Below are 7440 nucleotides of genomic sequence, written 5' to 3' on the forward strand. Positions count from 1 at the left end.
TTTCTGCTACACACCATTATTTCAGTGCCATTCTCTGGTGTTGTGTCTGAAAAACGGGTGGCCGAGCCTGCTGCCCGCAGCGCCAGACATTCAGCCGGATCCACCCCTGGGCACAGTCATCAGGGGGAAGAGATCCAGCTTCCAAACTTGATTAAAAACAGCCCAACAATTTCTGCCCCGTTAAAGAACTGTGTGATTGGAGAAGCTGAGTAAATTGCATCAGAGAGGAGGTGGCTGAGGTCTATGTCTCTTTCAAGTGGGAGCAGCGAGAAGCTGAAATAGGCAGTTAGACAGTGTGCTGCGGAAGGCCAGCTTGTCCACCAAAATCTCAGTTAAAGTCCACTTTACAGGATTTAGGTGCTGAGATGGAGTGATTCTCCCTTATAATTTTTCACCTTAATTTGAAAGGAAAAAGAAAACACACACACATGCCAAAGACCTACAAAGATGCTTAGGAATTATTAACTTATTTCTGAGTTACTAAGACCTTTTGTTTTCTATTTAGAAAATATTTCAAAATATGCTTCTCTCCTGAAAGCTACAATCTGAAAGATATAATTACAAGAAAAACACTAAGAGGGGAAAAATGAAGTAGGAATGAGGAGTGTGTAGGTTGGTGAATAAAATAGATATCTGTCAGCATCTTTTAATGATACATTGTTGTTGTTGCTTGGTTTGTGATATTTTTATAGTAAAAACAAGACATCCAAACAGGAATCCAAATATGAATGGAAGTGGGAGGTTTTCTGGTGTGTTTCGATACTAAAATGAACACTATGTCTGTATGTGCCTGTGTGTTCTCCTTCAATTCAAATTTTTATTCCAGAAAGTGGTGCAATTTGTTACTTTTTTGGTGGGCACAGGAGGAGGAAAATATGATACATTTGGGGATTTTTCAGTAGAGCTGTGTTTAGTTTTAATTTTCCTGTATTTTAAAATAAACACTTTGACCAAAGCATGTTTGATCTTTGCAAGAAGGAAGTATACATTGTGAAGGAATGTGCAGCGGTTGGGTATGAAAATGGGGTTGTGACTCACAGCTGCAGGCAGAAAAAAAAAGGCGTCGTGGTGTCAGCCAGAGGTGTTCAGTCTAATAATTCAAGCTGTAAACTGTATCCCCTAAAATTACCTACATAATAAATCATTGTGCAAAGAAAAAAAAAAGTTTGGACTGAAAAGTGTAAGTGAAACAGAATCCTCAGGAGACTTCAATGCTGGGATCTATTGGCAATGAAGTGAAATACAGGCTTATTTTGTCCAAAACTGTAAGGATCAGAATCATATTGGAAGTTACTCTAGCACAACTGATTTTTTTTTTTTTTTTTTTTTTTCTGGCTTGGGTTTCAACACATTTCTACGTAGTCTGTCACAAAAATGGGCTTATGTATTTCTCTCCTGATCACATAGCCGAAATTGCTTTATAGAATTTACAGTCGACTTAATGCAGTTTCAAGAAAAAGCTCAAGAATGGCTTTATTTTAATAAAAGTGATTATACCTAAGTTATCAAATGCATTTCAAGAATGGAGGCAGAAAGTTTTCTGACAATTCTTTTAGATTCCTGTCTCATATTACAGTGTTGCTTATAGGTACCAAAGAAACCACAAAATTTATGTAACGTGGTAAATTAGCTTGCCTAAGAATTCACTGCTAGGTTGAAATACTTAGGTACTGCGGTTGGCAAAGCCAGTGCCAAGTCCTGGAGACTTGAGAAACGTGAACGTTTGGGGACAGAATGCACCGTTTGGAGTAGAAAGGAGCTCCGTGGCGGGAGAAAAGATCCAATTGTCAAGAGGAAGTTTAAAGGCCAAAGACACAAGAAGTCTTTGAAACAATAAGGGTGAAGAAGTCAAGAAGCAGACTCGCCAAAGCCACATTGAAACAATTTATTTTATAGGATCCCTATATTTCCATAATTAGTAAACAGAGCCACACTGGAAACACCAGCTGTGGGCTCTCGAGCTCACATGGGCCTCTCGAAGAGGAGAAAGTCAGGTTGTCACTGGTTTCTTTCGCCTGAGTATTTCATAGGAAAATATAAGGAGGAGGGAGGCTCGAGAAAGCTGACTCCAGCGAAGTTTGCAATAAGGATTAACTGGAGAAAGGAAGTCCACAGTAATTAAAACCCTTACCCTGGCTCATTAGTATTCATGACTGAATGTCCAGCTTTTCTGTTTATCTTTCTCCCAGGATCAATATCGGAGCAGCGTGGGCCTGGGAGGAGCCCAAGTTGGGCTCGGCGTGCGCCTGACCTTTCGCGCCCTCCCTCCAGGTCAGCGCATCTTCAGAACCGCCGGCCAACGCCGCACAAGCGCTCATTAAATCCACCATTCACGGGCGGGCGGGCGGAGGCTGGGGGACAGGACTGAGGGTGGGGACAGGGCCAAGGGCAGGCAGACCCAGCCGACACCAGAGAGTTTCGGGAAACCACACTCGGCCACCTAACCACTGTGGGCCCAGTGGGCCAAGAGAGAGAAAGGAACAAGAACCAGCTCTGGCTGCAGCAAGAGGCTCCAGCGCAGCTTCTGGCAGGCCCTCGCTGGCTCGGCCTGGTTCCAGACCCTAAGTTTAGGGGGCTTTGCCTGTTGGGGTCGGGGGACGGGCAACATAGGAACCCGCGTGAAAAGGGAACCACCTCCAGTTCTGCCAGTCAGTAGCCTCTGCAGGTCTCCGCCGGCCTCCGCGGAGCAGCCCAGTGGCTGAGCATTAACTGCGATGATTATCTCTGACATTATTAACGTTATTATTATTTCTACCCCCCACCTTCTCTAGCAGCTCTGAGCTCCCTTCTGCTCCCCAGGGCCACCGGCTTGGCCTCTAGGGCAGAGGTAAACCTGGCCCCGGGAGTTTGGGAAAGGGAGAGGTTGAGGCCAGGTTCGGAGGACGCGGGAGCCAGGCAGCTCTTCCCTCACTCCAGATTTCCTGGGAGGTGAGGGGCGCCCCCCTCCCTACGTCCGAGGGCTGGAAGGCGCGCCGGCAGGCGAGGCAGCCTGGCCTCTCGCAGCCCCTGGGAGTGGGCTTGGGAGACCCAACTCTAGGGAGCCCTGCTTAGCCCAGTCCCACGTCAGTGGCGCGAGTGCAGGCCTGGGGAGTGCCGCCCTGGCGGAGGACCCTCCGAGGCCGAATTCGGTTGAGAGCGCAAGGCAGGCCCGGTCCCCTCCAAGCGGCTCTAGAAAGGGCTGGGGGAGGTAGGAATGGGAGGAGGGGGTGCGGGGAGCACCTCCTGCTGCCCATGCTCACCCACATTTCTGCGGCCTCAGGTCCTTCCCACTCACGCGAGCAGGTGGCTGGGAGGTGCGGAAGCCGAAGGAGGTGAGGATGTGTGAGCATATGGTGTGAGTGAGTGTGTTGGGTGTGTGTGTGTGTCTGTGTGTGTGTGCGTGCGCAAAGGCAGGGGACCTCCCCACACACTTTCTGCCTGGCAGCTGCGCTGAGCATCGTCTCGCTTCGTGGGGCAGGAGGGATGCCGGACAAGGGCAGGGCCTAGAGCACGAGAAGGCGAGGCGAGGTGTCACCTCGTCCAAAGATCGTCGGTCCCTGGGAACAAAAGAGAAACGTGGGAGGGCGACGAGGTGGCCCCAGCACCGAATTCTCGGACTGTCGGGGCGGGGCGGGAGTGGGAGGACCCTGGTCTCGAATTCCCTGCAGAGGATCTTGGCTGAGGCAACACGGGGGCGGGGTGGGGCCTGGACTCGCTGGACCTAGTAGCCCACAGCCTTGACCGTGAACTCATACCCTCGGACTGCCCTGGTTATGGCTTACAGAAGTTTCATTTGCAACACCCGGTTCAAACGGCCACAGAGGCCTTTTCGTGCTCGGGTACCCAGCCGGACTAGCCTGAGAGTTTTCGCCCTACCACCTGATTCAGTCTGGAAGGACCTAGTGTTTTTTCTCCCAGAAAATAAAAAACCAGCAACGGTCTGGAGTCGGGATGGGGAAAGAGGAGGGGAACTTCTTCCGATCCAGTTCTGAGCTGCCAGTGAAAAATAGAAACCGTTCATTTCGGTCTGCTGGGGGCAACAGTGGGCCAAGGAGCTCCGAGTTTCTGTGGAACCAGAGCGATATCAGACTATAATCAATCAATCCACAAATCATTATTGAACCCTTGCTTTGGGTTCTGAGGACCTCTTTCCGGGACACGTGTCTGCTAAAGTAAAAACAAAACAAAACAAAACAAAAACCTAGCCAAAGGTTCAACCAAGTCTTGATGGTGTGATTTTGAGGCCTTTATCACTCAGCCCTTGGAAGCAGGCCTAGCACGCCCTTCCGATAATTTCGGTGGAGTGGTGTGGGGGAGGGTAGGACCCGAGTCCCTAGTGGGCGCTTGGCGGGTTCCCGCGGGTCCCCGATGCCACGGGTGAGCTCACCAGGGACCTACCAGGACACACCTCCCCCAGTCCTGCCGACCTGGGCAGGAGACCCATCACCTCGCCGGCCCAGGCTTTCCTTCCTAGCCAACCCTGGGATGCAGAACAGCACAGAGTCCAGAGAAACCCGAGCCTCCGGTACAGTCTGTGATCTGCCCTTGATCTCAGGGTTTTGTGCGGAAAATAAAACCACTTGAGACTGAAAACATCCGTCTGAAAACGAGACAAAGGGGATAGGGGGTGGGGAAGAGGAAGAGCGAAGGTGCCGGCCTAGGGAAGAGCACCGGGACAGCTTGGGATAGCCGTGCGGGGCCTGGGACGAGTTTCTTCCCTCGCGTCCAGCCGTGGCTTGGCCCCAGCAGCAGCCTCCCCTTGCCCATGCCCCGAGCAGAACCTATGCGGCCTCTGATCCTGGAGTCACTTCCTCCCCGCCCCGAACTTCATGGGATATCACTGAACCGGGGAAAGCTGATACCGATGCCAGTTATCATCGTGGGCATTAATAATGCAGTGAGGATCACGATAATTAATAATAATAATGACGGGCCTCCCGAGGGGGTTCCAGCTGCCTCCAGATAAAGCGACGCTCGCGCTGAGGGGAGTTCTTAGGTGGTGGATGGAGCGGAGCGCGAAGGAAGCCGGTCTAGGCTCACTGAAGTTCAAGTTGACCGCGACGGCGAGCAGACACCGTGCTCAGGCCGCTGCAAGTTGGGCCTCCCTGCGGGCAGCGACCCGCAGCGCAGCGCAGGGTTCTGGAGAGGGGCGAGGGCTGGCTTCAGTTTCGTGTCTCTGGAGTCGAGGCAACAGCAGGTTAGCATTTAGGTCCGTTTAGACAGCAAGGCAGGGATGGGGTAGGGGTGGGGGAGGACGCCTGTCCCCCCCACCCCCCACCCCCATCCCCAGGCCCAAGCCCAGGAGCCTGAGTGCGGTGCAGGCTGTTGGACCGCGAGCCCCCGCGAGCGTTCTCAGTTGAGCAATTTTCACATCTTGACACTTCTACACTATTGCCATCTCCCCTCCCCTCATTCAGTCCTTCGGATTCGAAGGGCAGAAGAGAAAGGCCAAAGGGAGAAAGACTGGACCACTTTGTCGGGTCCGTGACTTGTTTGGACAAAGCCTTGGGAAGCGAGGGACCAGGAACTGGGAGCCCTTTTGAGGGAAAACGGCTCCCGCCCGCTCCGCACATCCTAGGGTGGACTCGCAGACCACTCCCAGGCTGTGATCTTCCTCCTTCGTATTTTATTTTCCTGCTGAAAGCTAGGATCAGCGCCCCCGGACCTGAAGGGGCCTCGGGTGGCTCTCCGACTTTCAGATGAGGACAGCCATCGAACCAACTCAAGGCTGTGAGATTGGCCACCTCTTCTGGCCGTTTTCCTTCTTCCCCAGATGGGAAGCCCCATGGTAAAGTTGCCTTCCCCACCCCCACCCCCGTCTTGTCCTTCTCCTTAGATTTAGGACTTCTCTCAAAACCAGTTTCCACCAAAAAATAAAAAAATAAAAAATAAAAGTTAAAACATTTCCAATAGGCCTTTTTGTTCTTGCACAAGTTATGACAAATATTTCATTTGACTCCTTCGTTCCCCCCTTGGGGGTGGGGGGGGCTTTGGAAAACCCTAAACGCTTTTCCTCACAGCTTATAATGTGTTCAGTGAACTCTCCCAAGGACCAGTAACATATGCCAATTATTTTAATAATTTCGCCTATTATTAGGGGTTATAAATTTGATTTTAATAGGGATCTGGTAGCTTCAGGAGTTGGCGCTTGGGCAGCTCGCAGGGCCGCTGGGGAAGGCGAGCCTAGCTTCTGTCACCCTCTGGTCACTACCCCCACCTAAGGCTGGACGCCTTTCCTCCCCATTGAACAGGTAGTGTGACCTCCGGGAGGTCAGGGCTGCCCCTGTCTCCCCAAGCGCCCCTCAGGCCTGGCCAGTTTCAGAGGCTCATTCCACGGCTGGAGGGAAAGGAGAGAAGGGCGGCCGCAGCTCTCGCAGCCACCCGCGCTCTGCGTCTCTGCGGTGGTGCTGGGCGATCCTCTGGAGGTGTCGCTGCCACCACCCAAGTCTTTTCCTAGCTAGGGGAGCTGGAGGGGGGAGGTCCAGCACCGCCCAAGGCCTCTTAGAGCTACTGGGAGAGGGAGATATTGTGATGGCTCAGAAATTTAAAAATAATCTTCCCTATCCCTACCCTTTGGTTATTACAATTATTTTTGCCTTCTTCCTTAGAGTATCTTGTTTGAAAACTCTGATCAGCTCTTGCGGGGGAGGTAGGAAGGCTGTAAACGTAGGAGAAAAGCTGGTGGCTGGAGCTCTGGATCTCTCACTTCCACCTGGCAATTTTAGTCTTGATATCTTATTCTATTTTATTTTTACTGAATTCTTCAAGAGGTTCTCTTTCCTTTGGGGCCAACGGTTTGTTGCTTTCCTATCTATTCTCCTCCCCCAAGAAGATGAAAATGTAACCTATTTATCACCTTCCCTTGACCATCCTGCTTGTTAGCACACAGCTGCTTTGCTTCAGCAGGATTTCTCTGCTTAAATTTTCAAGCAACTTTTGGTACAAACGGGCCCTTAAAACTATAATCATTAGGCCAAGTTCAAAAGAAAGTACTCTGCTCAGTTTTAAATGTGTAATTAAAATAACTGTACCTCAGCTTTTCAGAGGGAGGGAGGGGAAAGGGGGAAGGAAAGGGGGGAAAACAAAGAATAAGGAAATGTTTAGTGCTCTTAAATCCAGCCCAAATAGCTGAAAGAAAGAAAGGCATTCCCTCAGATAATGGAGCCATTAGAAGCTCTGAAGCTTCCTGCCGCCATTCCTCACAGGGGCTTTCCAAAAATTTAATTCCCTCTCAGCTATTAAACAAAGGACGAAGAAAATAATTTTGAGACCTTCTGCCAAAGAGGCAGACACACACCTTCCTCCCCAGAACGCATGTGCCTCCCGCCCACTCAGCCTCAGCGAGCCTCTACCCAGGTCCATCCTCAGCTGCCTCTTTCCCCATTTTCTTTAATAACTTAGCTAGAAAAAATAGTATGTTCATGCAGTTTCAACACGTTTTATTATATTTCTGTATGCATT

Source organism: Rhinopithecus bieti, unplaced genomic scaffold, assembly GCF_001698545.2.
Source record: "Rhinopithecus bieti isolate Rb0 unplaced genomic scaffold, ASM169854v2 scaffold_2254, whole genome shotgun sequence".
In the NCBI taxonomy this organism is placed as follows: Eukaryota; Metazoa; Chordata; class Mammalia; order Primates; family Cercopithecidae; genus Rhinopithecus; species Rhinopithecus bieti.